At 39.9% G+C, this 20,434-nt stretch overlaps 1 protein-coding gene across 1 annotated transcript in view; it reads right to left on the bottom strand.

The window, feature by feature from the left end:
• RBMS3 (RNA binding motif, single stranded interacting protein 3) overlaps positions 1-20,434 on the bottom strand; it is a 452,729-nt gene that overhangs the window by 39,699 nt on the left and 392,596 nt on the right. The gene's annotated exons all lie outside the window — the stretch shown is intronic.

Genomic DNA, 20,434 nt, shown 5'->3' on the forward strand with positions numbered 1-20,434 from the left:
AGTCACTCTTGGGCTGAGATCTTCCTTATAAAGTTTCAGCCTGGAGCACATTTTTACAGCTGAGTTATTATCCTTAAAATATGAGTTCATACTGGAAATGCTGGCAGCCCTCTTAACTATTGTATAGCACTGAGCACAGCTGTAACATGTTAAATATGTTGAAAGTACATGGTGGGAACAGAGTGGCTCAGAGGACTGGTAACAGAATAGGGAGTCTCAATGCTGGGTCACCAGGTTTGGTCATTGCTGCGACTGAAAGTCATTATCAAGCTACAGCTGTTCAGTTATGTCCAGGCATCATCTACCCACAGAGAAACTCTCCATCACAAAAATAGATTACTGCAACTGGTGATGTCCAACAGCCTTCCCAAGGATTGCAAAAGTGGGGGGGATGCATCCCCAGAGCTGCATCCTCGCAGGTTAGCTCCAAGGTGAAGAGCACTAATGGCACAGAGGGGAGAGGTTTGCACAGTCACTGCCCCGCATGCTGCCTGGTCTTTGGAGGGTTGTTCATCAGCAGCCGATCGCTACTGTGTCTTTTCAGGGCACTCTATTTTATCAGAAGGTTGTTAACCACCAAAGACTCATCCCGAAAGAGTACATTTTCAACATTAGTGAATGGACCACATCCATCCCATCATGCTACCAGTTTCAGAGGAATTCTGGTGACGCTGGTTAAATGAAGGCAGAAAGCAGATGACAAAGTACTTCTTCAGCTCCCCAGTTACAGTAATGCCTAGAATGACCAAATACTTTATTATTACCTCTCTCTACATTGATAGATGGCAACCTCTTGCTATTTGCATCAAATTATAATCCATTTCAGCCTACCCCAAAACAGCAGTCAATTTTGCATAAGCAGATGAATGCAGAGAGTTCTGAATTTCTCAGAATCAGGCTGCTGCTTGAGTGCAGCCTTTTGTCATAAACCAAAGTAGCCAAAAAAGTAGCCAAAGCAACATGGGGAAATGAAATCCAAGTTTGCTGCTTCAGTTTTCTAATGTGAATGGATTTATTGGAGTAAATTAGGTAAGTCTCTCTGGTTCACATTTATCCATACATGCTGCAGTAATCGCTATAAAAAGCTTTGATTTATTATAGCTTTTTGGTGCACTGCCATTTCCTACCAGTCGCTGTGTACAAGCCCATGTGAATGCACAGGAGTCAGATCCTGACATATGATGAAGACGTTCTTCACTCCGTTATGGCTTTGTGTCCTACCCACACAGTCTGATTTGCAGAATTTTAGGTAGAAGTCAAAGACGTTTCTCTGCTTTCCTGAATATCTTTCAGCTATTTGAGTATTGTAGAGGTGCTCAGTTTTCTCTGGAAAAAATCTTTATGCCTGTTTTATTTTCTCTGGCATCTAGAAATCAAACTACCATTGCGGTCAACACTAATTTCAGAGGTCCTAAGGATGAGCCAAGAAAGAGCAGTTCAAGAATTGTCAAGGTCTTTTTCTAAACCCTACATTTACACTTACCCAACAGAAGTCAGTTCTTCAGGCTACAAGGCAGCTGACTAGGAACTGCCTACTACCAAATACTGCTGTGAAAATGTCTCAGACAACATACAGCACCTTGCTCTGCAGCCAACAGAAGAATAAGCTGGTGGCCCACTACGGTGGTAGATGTACCAGAGCGAGTCTTTGACCCAAACTGGATGATCAGCCTTCTGGGAAGCACAGATTGGGCAGCTGAGTCTGCCATGAGTTCAGGGAGATGCCTTTTACACGAAGGTAAGAAGATCTCTATGCTTTGGAGGAATAAATCATAGTATAAGCTAGAGAAAAAACAGGCCAGCTGGACGGTATACACATATTGCTGAGATGAACAGTAAATTATTTGGAAAAAACACTTTGAGGGAGAATAAAACATCCTGTGAATTCAGGTCACACTTGGCACTTAATTGTGACCAAAAGAATGAAAAAATTGGAGCTGTCAAAATGTAATGTTTCCACCATATTTCAAAATGACATGTCATTTCAGAATTTATCTAAATTTGAAGGGAAAAAAAGCTTAAAATTAGTTCAATAACCCAGAAATGAAAACAGAAAGATTATAGATATTGTGTCTTTGTTCTTCTTCTCACCCTCTCCCTACTCCCTAAGTTCTCTCCTGGAGTGGAGTCAAAACAACATTTTCACAACTTTTTCCATGTCACTACCCTCTCCCCCTGCACGTCTTCACTTCAAGACAAGTTTTAGAGTTATTATTTGATTCTGCCCACAAAGCCAAATTTTATTATTCACAGAGTACTATATATGTAATAGTCTTGTCAGTCCTAGCCAGAGGCAAAGGGTAGCCTCAGAGGAAAAGGAAACAAAAAACATCCAAAGGAAGATAAGTAGGAACGAGATGATAGGCAAATGGCTAATACTCCCATCTTTTCTTGAGAGCTGTGTGGATCGCAAAAAGAGCACTCTAATTAATTCCAGAGTGACGGGGACTCGAGGGCTGGACTCTGTGCACTGCATGCTTGTGAATCTTCATTCCATGTGAACCCCCTTCCTCCAAAAACCAAACAAACCCTTGTTTTGTCTTTGACATCAAAAGACACAACATAACTAACGGCAGATGTTCTGATAAACTCCAGTAGAGACCAACCTCTTGGAAGCCATATTTCTGTTCTGCAGTGGCTTTCCCAGGCACACAGAAAATCCATTTGTGGAACTGAAAAGTACATGAAATGGTTTTTCTGGTAGTATTTCTTGTGGTATTTTCTGGTACTATTTCTACTATCGAGGAACTGCAGTATCATGAAAGACCCTGCTTTGCGGTGCTTCAGCCCTGTGTCACTGCAATTAATTATAAATGCAGGGAAGTAATGCAGAAATTCACAAGCTTGAAGCATAAAATCAGAACTAGATGAGGACAAATTTTTAGCAGAAGCTGTTCGCAGTTTCAACGGTTAAAACCTCCATAATCCAACAATCACAGTAATGTACAGATCTTAGTTTAGTGAATTTGAAAAATTTGGCCTGAAATCCTGGCCCCACTGAAATCAGTTAGGAGTTTTGTCACCGACTTGAATACTACCAGGATTTCACATTGTTTTAATCCTCAGAGACAGACGCCAAACTGTACATTACTATGCAGGTATCCAATAGATTTTTATACCACAGACAGATTGTAATGAATTAATTATCCCAAGCAGCGATGATTTTGCTCTTGTTTTCAGATTCAGACCATAATTCAGTGATTTTTTTTTTCAACAGCCCCATTTTAAATTTTGTGTTATTTTTATTTTCTGCAGTACTTGCCATACAGGCAGCCTATGGCTGCCTGCAGACTTGTTTATTCAAGACACAAAATCTTATTTTATGGCAAGACAGCCATCTTGTCTAGAAGCTGAAGTAATTAATAAAGATAAGGACAACCAACCTGGGAATGGGAAGGCGGCAAGTGTAATAACAACTTCTAGTATGAAACCATCTAATAAATACTTGTTATGCGCACTGAGAACAATCCTTAGTCTGAAATGTTGCCATAAATTATTCATATGAAAGTTTTGGACAGTATTTATGAAGATAATGATCTCTTTGCAATTCATGAACAAAAGTGGGGGGAGGGGTCAATCCCCAGAATAAATTGCAACATATAAATCCACCAGCTGTAGGCATAAAGTACTGATGCAGAGATTCGCTGCAGAAATTGTAAAATAATCCCTGTGCGTTCTCTCTTTCCAGAAAGACAGCTTTGAAGAGCAACTGCAGAGCCAAATAATTTAGCATATACTCATTTGCTGTTCTTAACCAGAGCACTAATCACAAGTTAGGAATCAAAGCCTTTGGACTATAATGGGTGAATCAAATCAGAACTGTGCACAGCATTAGCCCTGGTCTGCTTAAAACTAACAGCAAGCAAGCGTGAAACCTTTGTCAATACAGACCGCAAGGGGTTGTTGCAAGTTTGGGAAACATTGATGTACATTTTTGTTTGATGTACCAAACTGCTTTTCCTCAATTGAGGATCCATACTGAGTGACTAGGTGGTTTAAAAAGCTGAATGAATTTCACAATGGCAAAGTTTACTTCCAGTACATTTATTTAATGGCTGAGGCAACTGATGAAAGGGAAATAAAAATCTGATGAGGAGAAAAAAAACTAGACTAGAATCTAGACTCCCCCAGGACAATTTCTTGTGCTTTGTATCCTCTGTACTGACAGACAACATATTTGCTTTCTAGCTAATTACCAACAAGACTAAAATTTTACATCTTTCATGTGTATGAGAGCAAAGAATATTAGGAAATAAAAGTAAGATTAACATAATTGTCTTGTACAGCTATAATAAGCTATGACTACGTATATAATCTGACACCCTGCTCATCAGGAAAGCATAAACTAGAATCAATTGAACTAAACAAGAATCTTGTTTAACTTTGTTTCCTCAGCAGCTTCTCACCTCTCCTGATACCCACCACTGGATCACAGATGCAAAGCCAGGAAAAATGGCCTCTCCCATCTGACGCCCTGAGACCCACGGGAGCTCCTGCTTCAGTTGTTGAGCCTTTAAAAAAAAATGTAGCTGCCTTGTGCAGACACAGCGGGCCATTGACAAGGAAGGAACTAAAGGATCTCCAAGTCCAAAACCACATATCCCTATTACGTACTTGATCTAAAGGATTAACTTCCATTTATTTCTTTTACTACTATTGTCTACCTTATGTGCACACACATATTGGGCACCAACCCTCTTTGGGAGCATGCTTTGGTAGTGCAGCCTTTGCCTATTATGCATATAGGATACAGTTCTCATCTATCATATCTGTGTGCTAGTTAGTATGCTCACTTTAGAAAAAAAAAAGAGAGGAACCAGTGCTTTGGTATATACCTGCATCTAATTCATCCTTACCATGGCTAAAATACTGTGTTAGGAATATCGCATTTTCTTTAAACCATCTACGAGAACAGTACTGCCCTGCAATAACCAATAAACACCTGGATTTGATTGATCTGTCTTCAGCCTTTATACACATAGCATGTTTGTCTACTCCAGAAATTTCTAGTATTCCTACTTCCTCATCAGCTCAACTGTGAGAAAGAAACCAAAGGCAGCCAAAATTAAACTGCCTCGTAAGAGTAAAATGGGGTGGGAACGTTTGAATCGCTTCTGCTCATTCAGGTGACGTGAAAGGTCTACTTCTGGCTAGGAGCTGTGAGCTACTCCTCAGAGCAAAACCATTTTGAAGGTTTTATTTGTCATCAGGTGGCAGTGACAATGAAAAACGTCTATTGCACTTCAAGACAGCTGGTAATGAAGCAGTGCGAGGAACGACTGACAGAATAACAGTTACTGTACCAGTGTAGCTTCTAAGTTTTTACAGCCACTCAGCTGGAATTATACCATCGTATTAAAAGTGGTTTAGGGTATAAAAAACATTTGGTACAGAAGGGCTCCCTCCCTCCCCATTGCCGTAGCAGGAATCAGAGTAACAAAATTCAGGAAAAGCAGGTCTTTTGCTTGATTGAATTTAGATATTTTTACTGTGTAGTTTTGCTTTAGTTCACACAAGGGCAAGCCTGAAAATGTTTCCTTGCTGACAACTGCCTCATTCAGCACCCTTGCAAGCAGCTCCCAACAAATCACAGTCTTCAAAGGCACATTGTTTTTGTTTGTTCTCATTGTAACAGATGTTTTGTATCATGTACTTCAACGAACTAATTCATCTGCAGAGGACCGCCTACTCTGGCTGGTGTGCATCCAGCTGTGGAAATAGCTCAAGTGTCATCTGTGGCCACTTTCATTCCATTCTTCTGATCTCACAGGATCTCAGTGACCGCATCCAAGCCCATAAAAAATAAACAGACCTGAGAACATCCTTTTAAAAAATTTCCAGCGGAGGAGTAATGCTACTCCAGGCAGGAAGCCTTTCTGGAAAAAATGTAACTGATGCTGAAGGAAGATTCACTCAGCTCTGGAAGTCTCCTCCAAAACATGCTGCTTTTATCATACAAACTACCCAGTCAATATTAAGAGGCACTGAAGCAATGTCATGTGTGATTTTGATGGAGCTGAGAGCTTCTGACTAACTCAGTGCCATATCAATTAGCCCGAGCACCAGGCAATCAATCACCACTTCTTCTCTAAATGTACTGAGCTTCCATTAGAAGCTGCAAATACCGTGAGGCTAGTTCATCTCAACACACTGAGCACTTTTATATACTGTGGGCCTACTGTAATATATTTCTGTAGCAGAAACAAAATCAATCTGAATTGCTTTGGAGTGGAAGCATATCCCATTAACAGCTGTGCACCAAGATTAAAATGTATTAGTGGATAAAAAATAGTCTACGTCTGTAAGAAGTCAATTACTGCTTTCTTAAAAGTGACCAAATAAAACATCAAATACTAATAAAGAATAGACTTTCTGAAAATGCCTTTAAAATCAGCTGGGATCACTTCATCACAAGTTAAAACATGCCTGGGATGGTGCAACCATTCCTTGATTAGCTTCCTTAGAAGAAGGAGCAACAAGTTGCCTTCTGAATTTGTTGAAAAGTCGACTGCAGTTTCCCACAGGAAATAAGCAGTTCCTGATAAGATGCTGATCATACTCTTCAATATCAGATCCACTGGGTTTTCTAATTACTTTCAAACCACTTAGTCAAGTCACCCATTAAGAGGAAATGATTCAATTGCAGATCCACTGAAGTGAGAAACTAGGTGACCAAAACTCCTTGTGGAGCTTGAATTATCCACCTGTGTAAGAGGGCTCACAATATGTCAAACCAAGTAGTTAATTTCGGTTTTGAGAAGCAACTGTGGCTATATTTAATTAGACAGCTTGGCAGGATTTTTAATATTGTACAACACCAATTATTGGAATATTTCAGAAACATTTCAGAAGCCTTTGAAAACCTTCAGGAAAATTAGAGCCTTATATCAATCATCAGAACTGATTCATCACTTTTAGGAAGTTGCATTCCAAGTCTCTTAACTCTGCAGAGAAAATTTTAAAACTTGCTGGCAACTGTCCTATATTTTTGAGATGATGATTCATCTTTTCACTTCTGATCAGGCCTATTTGCTATAAACTTGCTATTTGGGTATACCTACGGGTCAGCTGCTTCAAGGTCTAAGCAGATCACTGCAGAAGGCCTGAACAGCTCGCTGCAGCTCATGACATTTACTGTAGTTCCTAAGTCGGAGGTCAGCAAAATGGACTCACTCACAGCGAAGCTAAACAATTTCACATTAGTGGGCACTGACTTCACAGCAACTAATTAACCAATGATATCTAGGGTAAAAATGGGTGCCTGACAGAAGACTCTTGGGATTTTAAGTCTTTGTCTGCCACACATTCTAACCTTCTGCTGATTCTGCTGTTGCTTGTCTTGCTTGGCTTGGGCTTCTACTTTGGAGCATGTCATAATGATAGATAGCATTCTTTGAAATAGAGAAAATACTTCTCAGAGGGAAACCACCGCATTTGAGCAAAACTATTGTCCTTTAGGGCATATAACATACAAAAGCAATGCCTGTGACGTGCCTATGACTTATACTGGATATTGGAATTATTAACTTCAAAGAGTTCTGTATTTATCCACAAGAACTTTACCAGCACAAAAGAGTTAACACAGCCTTTTCTTCTGTGAGAAGAAGAATAAATATGGCATAATACCCAGTCACATATTGTCCCAGCTTGGCCAAGAAGATGAAAGGAAAGAGCAAGGCACAGTCTCATACTTCACTTGACGCAACAGCACTCACGGCATGCTCCTACTTACTCCTTTACTTGTCTGTTGAACAAAATGATGAAAAGAGGCTCAGAGAAGATTTGAATACACTGCATATTGGGGAGGCAAGCAGATATCATCACAAACAGATCATGGCAAATTACCATAGTCCACACTCTCAAAGCCATGACCTGTATCACTGATTTTTATCTGGAAGACAGATTTGAATGGCATGTAAAACTCCAGGAAGAATGACAAATGAACACAGCTGAACATCCAGTTCCCATGCAAGGAAGTTCTTTTAGATTATGGTACCCAAAACTCCTCAAGCTCTATTCCAAAATCTTTACAATGAGCTCACCTGGCTTATAGCACAAACACCTCCAATATGTTTTTTCTGAATGGATGGCAGTTACATACATAGATCTATTTATATTATCCCTGTGGAAACATCTGTGATTGCTATGCACTGAAGTACAAAGCCCAGAATCTCAAAGATGTGCACATCACCTATGCAGTCCCAGCAAAAGGTTTCTCAGTGTTACAGCCAAAACTGAACTTTGTCACCCAAGGGTAAATGGTCTGGCTTTGCTACCTTGGAAAGTGGAGGCAAAACAAAGGAAAGGCCAAAACTAGTACGGAGGTCCTGGGAGCTACTCCAGGAAAGTCACACCTGCCTTTACCATGAACACTGCATGGATTGAAGGTAGGTTTGCTGCTGTGAGTCCAAATCTGAGCACTGAGCCCAAACTCTCTCTTGGCAACAGCAACAGTACCAAGACTACCTTTCAAAGACCATCTTCCCCCCATCACCCTGCTCTAAGCAACTGCCAAAAATTGGCTCTATAGTCACATCCTATTGAAACCAACATGCCCAAGGTGTTGAATACCTGCGAAGATTTAGGCCGAAATGTTATAAAATTGGATATCAAGTGGAGGTTGAAGATGTCAACTGGGTATTACTGTCTGTAGAAGGCAACATGAAACCAGGGGAATTGCACAAGTCTTCCCCTTCAAATTCTTGTTATTCCTGTGCTGTTCCTGGGGGAAGATGTGGCCTGTCACAGCTTTAGCTGTCATGATGAGTGGCTTTGCTTGCTGAACTTGGAGCAGGAGTTAGCAAGGGAGCTAATACAGCTTTGCTACTTCCACAGACATGAATCAGGTAGAAAGGGTGCTGCATCTGCCTGTCTATCAGAAACACAAACCGCTCCTGACAAATGTCCACCCCCTCTTCTCCCTGAAGGAAGACCTGTGACAAGCACCAGGAAATGCTCATTGCATCAAACACTTCATCCCCATTTAAAGTAAGTACACCTAGAGCAATGCTCTCCTTTCCACAGAAATGACATGGCCTGCCAGCAGGAAGAAATGTCAGTGGTGGAGTGCATACAACCACGCTTTTCCCAAAACACTGCTGGTGCTCTGGCCCACTGGAACCCGGGGTTAGCCAGGAGCAGTTGTGGCAGCGTGGATGGACCAGCTTTACAACGTCAGGTCTCTCCCCTTACCTACCAATAGAAAATATGCCTCTAGCCTCAACCCCGTCAGATGTGGGACATCTGTGAATGTGACACCCACCCTCTTGGCTGGAGGCAGGCGATAGACTAGTAATTTCCAAAGCTGCAAGCAGGAGTTTTTTATTGATCGCACTAAAGAGGAAGGCTATCAAGCTGGGAGCTGAGACAGACTCACATCCTGTGTGGATTGGGCAAAGAGGGGGTGCATAATGATTTACAGATTGCCGTACTGGAAAAGTACAAAGGCTGTTTGAAAGCAGGCAGTTTGCTGTGTGAATCATATGTAAGTCTCTTGTCCCACCACGGAGATCAGTAGCAGGGTGTCAACCCTGTGACCCTCAGCTTGGAGCTGAAGAAATCATCCAAGTTATCCTGGACTGAGCCCTGGATGAGGACTCTGCACATGTTTTTTCTCTGTGAGTTATACAGCTTTTTAGGAGGCAGAAGTAGACATCTGATAATGAGAAACCCAATTGTCTTCCTGCTTTGGGATGTGTGTGTGGTTTGTGGCATGTAGAGAAAAGGTAACTTCCACTCGATTGCTCGCTCTGAAAAGCACAGTGCTGAAGGGCTACACCTGGGATTTGGGATGCATGTTAGAGACAGGGGCTCTCCTGGGCAACAAGGCCTGCAGTGACGTTACAAAACCTCCCAGGTAACTTATTTAAAAGGCATGGAGTGGGAAGGCTGTTCAGCAGACATCCTTTAACCAGGTATGCTCAAGGCTGTACTCAGTAATAAGAAATAACAAATTGCATTTAAACCACAGTTAGAAGAAGTGAAATTTCAACCCCTAATTTCCACCTTCCTTTTAACAACAGGCCATTTGATAAGAAAACCTACCCTGCTGGAAGTGCATCTCTCTTTGGCAGGTAGTCCAAAAAATAACCATTCAGTGGTTTCACTAAATAACAACTCGGCACTCCTTCAAAATTCTTCAGACTCTGTTGATCTGTCACTGTGTTATACAACTCATTCTTCACCAATCCACTATGAAACAGTCAAAGAATGTTCAGTGTTTATACTATTATATTTCACTATTTGTTTTCACAATCACGTAAGAAAGAGGTTGAAACCATGCTCTCAACAATGTTGTAGATATCACTGATTCATAACAAGGAGCTTTTCGGCACACACTTTTGAATGCATGAACTTAGAATGGATTTATTCCTAATTTACACCAGTTTGAGAGGAAAACAGGGCCACAAGGTTACAACCTGAAAACTCTAACTAAGCAATCACTCCACTTCACTTCAGTGGGACTGGAATCACTTTAGGAAAGATACACGTGATTTGATCTACATTTGCCTCTGTACTGCAAAGCTTAGGTCAATATTACATTCTTTATAAAGACATTTGAACTGAAAAGAAAGTAATTTATCTAATAGAGTAAAAAATGAATGGCAAATATTGTTAGACCTGACTACATTCAATAATAAGCTATTACTTACGATATCTTGGATGTTTCTAACTTCCAGGATGTCAAATCACAGTCTACATTTATACATTGATATAAAAAAACCTGTTAGCACTGTCTCTGCAAAAATAATTTAAAAATAATTATGTTATTAAGATGCTTCACCAGTTACAGTCAAGGAGGTGTTAATTAGTCAGCCACTTACTCAGACAGCTCAGTAAGTTTATCAGGAATGAACACAGAAGGGAAAAAAAAAAAGACAAAAACCCTATATCTAGAGGCCAGAAGTAAGATTCGCTAAAAGTCTATCTGAAACTTTGCAAATGATATTCAAACACCTGACAAAAGGTTTTTCACATAGATAACTGAAACACAAGGACAGAACCCAGAGCTGGGCTCCCCATGCAGTGAGGATGGGGTACACGTTAAAGGTACTTCAGAAGTAGCCCCAACAGGATAAGGACACTGCCTCAATTTCCCACACGAGCCATCAGACAGCAGAGGCAGCTTTCTGAGAATGAGAGTTTGGGCAGAGGAATGAATACAGTCAAAGGAGAGGAAAAACCCAGAGAAGTCACTGAACTCAAGGTGCGGGTGACGTGAAATGAGGAACCAGGACTCGATCATCTCTATTGCAGAGCAATGGAAGAGCTGGCACACATAAGCACAGGTCCAGTGGCCAGGACTAAGGGATATTAATGAAGACAGAACATACATAAACCAAAGATAGAGCTACCTAACCTCATTTTTTAAAATAAAATGACCTAGTTTCTAGACAAAGGACATGCAGCAGATCTAAGCTCTCTGAAGGTCAATAAAGTATTTCAGGCAGTGCTACACCAGAAATTACTAAATTTTGGGGATGATAAAGAATTTAAACTAAAGAGGAAATGACATCAGGTTGTGCTAAAAGACAAGCTATACTGCTTCAGTGGGAGGGTCACTAAAATCTCCACAAGGATTGTTCTCATCCAATATTTTTAATAATGCCCTTGAATAATACGATTTGGGGAAATAACGAAGTTGTGAGGCACGTTCAGTAAAGTGGAAGATTGAACTACCATACAGGAAGGATGGGATTAAACAGAGCAAGGCACAAATTCATGAAGACAATTAGGCTAATACGTGGTTTCCTTTATAACGTAGGAGCATTTGCTGGAAACCTGGAAGAAGGAGAAAACCTAGGTATATCAGTGAATTACAGGATGACTGCATTACTAAGGTCATGCGCACAAGGGAAAAAAGATGTTATTTTACAATGCAGCAAAGTACTCCCAGCAAAGAGAAGGAAGTATTAATGCTATTATACAAAATGTTGGAATACTGTGAGCAACAGCTGTCCCCAAAAAATGAATTCAAAGTGGAACAGATCCAAAGAAGGGTTATTGTCACAGCCAGAGGTACAAAATCCCTAAGTTACTGCAAATGCATAGTGATGTTGACATAGTTAGCCTAGAAAATGAAGATGCAGGTAAGATTTTTGTCTATAAATTAATGTGGTGAACATCCAGAAAGGAGAAGAGTTACTGAAGGTAGGGGAGAATGTTTGACCAAGAACAGATGGATGTAAAATGAATAGGAGTACCTTTAGGTTGGAAATTAAAAATGCAGTGCTAAGCCTCAGAGCAAAGGTGTTCTGAAACAAGACTCCCGACAGAATTATCAAGAGGCAAAAAATCAAACTGTTTAATCAGGTTTTGGAAGGGATTATATAGCAGGGTTCCTGGATACAGCAGGCATCACTGGTCACTAAGTCCTTAGAGTACATTATTATAATTTTTATGCAACTCCTGCACTAGATACAACATGATGTAATCATAAGTAATATACAGATTAGCTAGTTTCCCCTACTTATGTAAATTGGTCCTTGAATACACTTGCATAACATAATGGTAATTTATGGAAGTGCTTTTGTTCTAAGGATTAGGAAGGTGCCAGAGTCTCCTTCATCAACTCACTGCTGCAGGCGTGATTCTCTTCTCATTCTCACTGTTTCACACCTATGCAATTCAATTTTCTTAAGCAAAGTTAACTCTTGATTTATACTGGTAAAAATCAGATCCAATATTTCCCTTTGTAGCTAGGACAGGCTTATTTTAGTATTTAACAGGAAAACCCTAAATGTTAATAGTATCATTGTGAGGCTGTGTTTAGAGGCATCAGTCAAGATAGGCCCTTGTTCCACCAGACTTTTCACAAACATCTAGTAAAAGCTATTTAGTGGTATGACAGTTTTATAAACTAAATAGATGGGATTTAAAAAAAGACAAATGAGAAACTGAGGCTGAGAAGAAAGATGTTTTCTCCAAGGTCACACAACAGATCAGTGGCAGAAGAAAAAGTATCTGTCACTAAGTGCTCTAAACCTTTGTGCATCCTTTGAAACCAGTGCGAGGAAAGGTAGGCTCAGGTCAAAAAGGAGCTCTGGCAAGGATGAATATAGCTATACATTACATTTATAGCTGAACATCATGAAGTATGCATGATTTCCATTTGGAATTTGCTTCCAATAACAGTTGAATCCTCTGGGACAAAACCCCATATGAATACCACATTTTAAAAAACAATAAAACAGTAATTAACTTTGCAGTTTACACCTTGATTCTTACATAACCCCCTTCCTACCCAGTTGTATATAAAAGGACATCTTGTCAGTAGCCTAAAACTTTACTTGATCCTTCACTAGCAGGAATTCACATTTACAACTTCGACAGGTTATGCCAGTCTTTATAATTATTATTTTGGAGTCATCACAGTTACAGTGCTGTCCCAGCATTACTCTAGTTGTGTAACACAGCTGTTCCTCAATAACGCTCTTCTGGGTTCACAGGGCTGTTCCCTTCTCCAAAGCTGCCCAGTGCCTCATCTGTAATGGAAACGCTGATTTTCTGCAGTGCAGGGATGGGGTTTGGGAAGCCAAAAGGAGATCCAGGTTCCTTTCTGCTGGAGAACTGTTCTGCAGCAACATCCTCTATCCTGCACTATGGAAACGAGAACCACACCTCCATCACGGGAAAGGGACCCACCACTGTGTGCAGCAGGCACCCACAGTAGATCATTCCCAGCCTTGTCACCAACTAGTGTGAAACCTCTGTGCTCCCAGAGCACAGAGCTTATTCAAAGCTTTTTGCTGCCCGTGGCAGATGAAAATTGTTGCCTTTCCTTTCCACCCTCACAGAACTTGCAAGTTCGGCAATTGCACTATACGACCATCTGTGTTGCAAGTGGGCTTGTGTCCCACTTACTACACGCATATCATCTGATTTGCTTAAGCCAGCGTAGCAGAGCTCTCGCTGCAGAGGTTGGATAATATTAGCATCAACTGCAATGGACATTACCAGACAAAAAATAAGAGATGGTCCATGATGGAGGATAAACTTGAGAGGGCTGTAATATATATGTATCACGTGCCTCTCTAGTTCATGGCACACATATGCATGTGTAACCATAATGCAATACATGTGGCGAAATATTTGATGGTGAGCTAAACTGAGAAATCATCTGACAAATTTGTATCACATGCTTACCTAATTCACCACTCTGCTAAGCCCATTACTTTCTGCACACTCATTAATCTAACTCTTGGCCTATAATTAATACCATGTGCTTACGCAGTCCATCGCTCTCTCCTGATCCTATCACATTCTGCCTACTTATTAATCTACCACCTGGACAATAACTAACTTGACCAGTGCTAAACAAATGAGGCACTTTTTCTCAAAATGGCAAACACGATATATGAACCTTACAGTTTGTGTTCAGGTTTTTGACTTGGTGTAAATTTAAAACTTGAGGTAAATGCAAATCTACATGCAAGCAGAGACATTACATATATTATACGAAATAAATAAAGTATTAGTGATTTTCAGTCTTAGTTGATGTACGTGAAGTTGAAAAAGTTAAAACAGACTGCAGGCTTTGTACAAAATTAGAGATTGATTTTTTAAAAATGCACTACATTCTTCCACAAAAGGTATTCCAATGTCTATTGATTAATAACTATCTTTTAAAAAAACAGCCCCCTTTGATAAAACTTACTGCTTTTAACAGCTGTTGTGTTAAGAATTTTCTTGACAATGAAGACTGATGGTTAAGGGTGCATCTTTTCTGTTAAAGAGAAATCAGTATTCCATAACCTCAACCAGAATTTCCTGGCTTCAAAATCTCTGGGGTACCTTTCAAATTTAGTGTCAGCCTTCTTCTTTTCCAAGTATCTTTTTCATTTACGTTTATAGATTTGTTTGAAATATATATATGTTTTTTCCACTAACGTAAATGTCTTTAAAAAAATCTTAGACTGAAGGTTTATCCATTTAGTATTCACACTATCTGTAGAATATTTGAAAGAGAGAAAATTTTACTAGAACTTTTAAGCCTTTTTAGGATAAAACAGCAAAGCACAAGTTCCTCAAAGGCAAGGGCTTATCTACTGGAAACGCTTGTGTTTCTCCCATCCATGTTTTCTAAGTGAATCCATATGTGGTGTGTCTTGCTGCCAATCACAAAAAATGTCCAGTTTCACCAGGGGGCTCTAGCAGAGTGTCAAAAGGGGTTGGAAATCTAACTTGGATATACCTTTTTCTGCCATTCATATTAATCCGTATTAATTTCTACAACAGCAGAACAAATGACTGCAGCAATACTTTGATATGATTCCAGAAGAGCTCTATAATCAAGCATACAAACCCCTGAACTTGAGTACGAGCTGTAACTTGGGTGAATCGTTTACACCTATTTCCTTTTAGAGGCATGAGTTGGTTGAGCTTGGGTACTGCTTTTCTGACCTGGGTACTCTCCTCAACACAACAGCACCTGGCACTAAAGCGGGTTGGTAAGCGCGTGCTCAGCTGAGTCTGAAATTATCCATTTAGTCGCACTGGGACTATCTATATACAGCGGGTGCTGGGTGAGAGGCAGGCAGAAATGACCTCATGCGAGCCTGCCTGTCCCAAAGGAACATTGCCAATTACTGTCTTGATTATCAGAGTTATAGAATTGGCAGTCCTTGATTTTATGCCTCGGGAAACACTGGAATTAAAATTGTTCAGCAGAACTTTGGCACTGGTATTTGGTTAGTTATTTCAACCTCTAAACTCTTTAGCCTTAAAAGTTCAAGTAAGTTCATGTTCAAAGGATCTCTTAAAAATACACAGCTAAAAGTTAAAAGACTAGCTGGAGATTCCAATTTCTAAGGATTATTTCCTGTTTACTTTTCATACCAGCTAGCCAAACTCTCACATTTCATCTTGGAGGCAGGACTCAACTGTCTGCAGAGGACATACTTTGTTCCCTTACACTCAAACAGGCAAATGCAAGATGGACTCCCGGCTCTATTTGCTATAAAGGTAGAGCAACAACCGGGAGGTAGAGAAAGCCATCTTGGGAGAGGGACACTGAACGCAGCACAAGGAACTTCTTTGTTCAAGAGCATAGGAATCAAAACACTGAAACTGCTGTGGTATTTTGGGCATTATCCAAAACAACAGAGTAGCTAGTGAGAAAATGAAAACTGATATATTTCAGTTGGACAGTTTGCACTTTTTATGCTATATTCATGCACAACAATCAAAAGGCAAGACTCTGGAGTCCTTACTCAGCCTCGCTTCTCACCAAAGTAGGGGTTTTACACTGCTTATGAAATAAGAAAAGTTTTTGTTGTTGCTTTTAAAGACAGACAGATTACATTCAGCCATGGGCCAGAGGAAGGAAGACAGGAAAAAATAATAAGGGCGTTTGTTAAGACATTGACCTTTCTAAAAGGGCTGTAAGGGCTTGAGAAATGTCCAGAAAAGAAGTTCTCCCAAACGCACTTTATCATTATCAATAGTAGGTTTTTCCACATGCTGCTCTGCTTGCACCCTTCACGCTGCCACTGGCATATTCCTTCTGCAGCTATTATGCAGAAACTATTCCAGATTGACAAGAACATCTATCTGTGCATACGCAGCGATTACTTATGGTCACACAGTTTTACTTGCAAATAAAAGAGGGTAAGTGTAAAACCGGTGTGCACAGAGTATTAGGGTAGAGCATTTCTGTTGGTTCACTAAAAAAAATTGCCTTTAGAGAGGAAGACTACATGTATTATTTGTAGTAAAGATTTGAACCAAAAAAGTTTTACAAAAATGTCATCGTTAATAAAAATGAAGATTATCTATATGTCAATTGACTTTAAACAACATGTTTTTCAAAGTTTTCCCTGAACCGTCAGACAGCCTTTGGGGACTACAGGAAAAACACACTAATACGGCAAATGTTATAAATCCCCAGAATAACTCTTATCCCATTTATGTTTTGATTCTGTCATCACTATCCATCTACCCTTATCCTGAGGCAGTAATGAAATACAAGACTTTTTTCAAGTAGGGATGAGTGAGCACTGTACTTTGAAAGCTATAGTTAACTAAACGGAGCCCAGACTACCATCAGTGCATTAAATGTTATGCCAATATGAGTTCAACCCCACACTGCCGTAACGCTTCTGGAGCTTGTTTTCCATTACAACTAGTGACAGGGACCAGGGCACATAGCAAAGCAACAAAACTGGCAAATTTGAGCTATTCTTACTCGGACACAGTGCAGTCAATATGGCCAAAAAGTAGCGAAGGCTCCATTTACAAAGGGTACATTTTTCAAAAGTGTCTGAGTCACACATGAGCCTCAAGGTAAATTTTCCATCATGTTCACATAATTCAGGAATCCTGTTTTCCAAAACCCTGAAGGTTGTGCAAGCACAAAGATGTGGGAGGTTTTCACATGTGACCCTACTATGCCAGCAGAAGAATATTTTTAATACTTTTAATATAATTTATTCTGAAATAGCAATGCTACCTCAACCTATTTGATATTAATTTTCCATGGCTCTTAGCAAAAACCACTGATAACAAAAAATAAAAACCCTTTTAAAACTGTGGTTGCAGTTGCTCGTTGGCATCAACCTACGATATCAAGGTTAAAAGTTACAGGGAAAATCATGAGTAAAATATGATATACCTGCAGAGTCCTTGACTGCCCATCTGACTTTCTCCCATTAGGAAAAAAAATTTCTGACTGTTTTTTCTCATAGAATGTCATTTTAGTTGTTATCTGCTTTTAAGGAGATCACAAAAGTAAGAAAACAAACAAGGTTGGGGAGTGGAAAGCAATATACGCAAATATTTTCCCGTTAATACATGTGTTATTGCTGTCTGTTAGGGTCAGAGGTTTATCTGGTTGTAGTTAAGAAGCTACGGAAGGAATTGGAGATACAATCTTTTATTATAGTGCGTTTCTTTTAACCCACCAAGTAAATGGATACAGAATGCACACATGCACACATCAGGAAAATGTGGCTGAAATCGATATATAAAGGGAAATAAAGGAGCAACATCTCTGGCAGGCCAACCTACTGCAGGGGATATCACTGAAGAAAGAGCATGGTATTTAAATGAGTGGGCAGGCAGGTGGCAAAGGAGACGAGATGGGCAGGCAGAGCAGAGGCAGGCAGAGACAGGGTGGTAGCGCCGTGCGGCGCCACTCTTCCCTCCTGTCGGTACGCGTGCCAGCCTGGGAGAAAACCGTCCTGTATGTGTGCAGCATGCTGAATGAAAAACCTCCTTTGTCTCCTCTACAGCACGGTCCTGCCTATTTTTCTGTTATGAGGGATACTATGTGGTGTTAAATTATACATAAATATCAAGTAGGACTTTCTGTCAGAAATGAAAAGCTAATCATCCAGTAACATGATTTAGCGGATACTTATAATCAAAACAAAAAATTAACCACCAGCATTTGAGCAATTCAAACTGTGCTTTCTGTAAGAGTTCATCTCTACTCACAAAGAATAATAGAGGCTTAACAAAATGTTCTCCTTCCTGGGGCAAGGGGAATGTAGTATTTATCTGCGCTGGTTTCCAGTGGGACATCACGCACCACAATCAATCATCATAATAAAATATTATGAGGTAAAGTGGTGGCAATTTAGATAATAACATGGCAAACTAAGTTACAAGAACAAACAAAAAGCTAACGAAATTAGAAAGTTCCCAGTTTCATCAGCTCATAGGGTTACCAAAACTCACGTCTTAAATTCTGCCAACTTTATCATAATCTTTTCTTCTTTTTGTTTTAAGCTACGGACGTGCCTAGAATAGAGTCTATAGTTAGGCATGAAACTACAGCAAACTTACAATGGACACAGACTCTTTATTTTCTTTCAAAACAGGCCATTAATTCTGATGCCTCTTGAGTCCTCTGTGTAGTAAAATTCTCTGACAACTTTTCAGACATTTCTAATAAAGAATGCGTCTCTGAATGAAACCTGGGGAATGGTAGTTCTGCCTTTTTGCTTTTATACTTCTTCAGTACTAAATGCCTCATGTCCATTTATTTAAGAACCTAATCTTGGGAAACACATGGGAAAAATCTTTCAGTGAAGAGACTGGAATTGCTACAGACAACACATGGAGGTAACCCACAATGGCAATGAGACTGGAACTGAAACATTACACCACTTACCCACTGTCCCTCTGCTTTTCCTCCTACAAGCACGCATCCTTTCTTTGACACAACTCTCTGGCTGGCAATGAACACAAATTTAACTCGGCATATTGAGGGTGCCGCTCACTATAGAAGTTCTTTTTCTCTTCACAGCCCTTTACCAAGGGGTAAATACATCCAATTACCACACCAAAATATTCACCGCTTCTAGTATTGCAGAAAAATGCTTTGCTAAACACTGTCAAATAAAACTCAAACACACATATACACAAAAACTGGGACTGGTAAAATGCTTAGGTTCTCCTCTTAGAAAGGGAGTCTTTCTGCAAGGATTGGAGATCCTTTGGCTTCCACAAGTCTGATAACTCATCATATACACACATCTAAGATTTCTTGTGGTCTGCAATTAAATTCAAATATTAGAATACAGAACTGATTTTAACTGTGAGTTTGTTCGATATAGCTTGTCTCCCTACAAGGAACACAGCAGTAGCTTTACGCCATTGAGATGGAAACTTCCACCAGGGTCTGGACAGAGGCACAGCACTGCAGTGGTGGAGAATGGGCTTCCAGGAGACAGTTTGTCCCACACTACGGTCATTGCCTGGTAAGAAAAAACTGAAGAACTTGTCTCCAAAGAGTTGTCGGATGTGGAAGGGGGCTTCAAACTGGCATGAGAGTTCTGTGCTACTAAACAGTTATGTAGTGTAATTATATCCATATTGCTGTATAGCTAACGCCCACCAGAGGTTATCATGAAGTCAAAATATTTGAACACAAATGTGAATAACAAACAATCCTGAAGAATACACCTTCATTTTAATTTTACCCTCCTCATATAAATCAATGTATAGATGCTTATGTGGAGTATACATTTGAATTTTGATTAATGACACCATTAAGTGGATCCATACCTGAGAAACTGACCAAAAGTAAGAAATGAAACTAAAGCAATCTGTACATAGTGGGATTCAGTATGTTGTTTCCTTCTGGTATATTGCTAATATTTAGGCAAAGTGCATCAAAACTCTTCTGTGAGGTAAACAGAAAATCACCTGCACTGCTTCTAATGAATGTTGGTAGAAGTGTAATGCAGCTTTAAGTAGTAGTTATAAACTGATGAAAGATGACAAGTTACTCAGGGGGAAAAAGAAGTGTTGACTGGTCAAATCATAAAGCAGATTCAGATTTGGCAGAGACACTGTAAGACAGCTGTGCTTTACCCTTTTCCAGTACTTGAAATGCATTACTGAGGCATTGAGGATCCTTTAAAGTATATACAACTACAAAGGACTTTTTTGATGAATAAGCATATAAGGGAGGGGTAACGTGTTGATC

The sequence above is a fragment of the Pygoscelis adeliae genome, unplaced genomic scaffold, assembly GCF_000699105.1.
Source record: "Pygoscelis adeliae isolate BGI_AS28 unplaced genomic scaffold, ASM69910v1 Scaffold25, whole genome shotgun sequence".
Lineage (NCBI taxonomy): Eukaryota > Metazoa > Chordata > Aves > Sphenisciformes > Spheniscidae > Pygoscelis > Pygoscelis adeliae.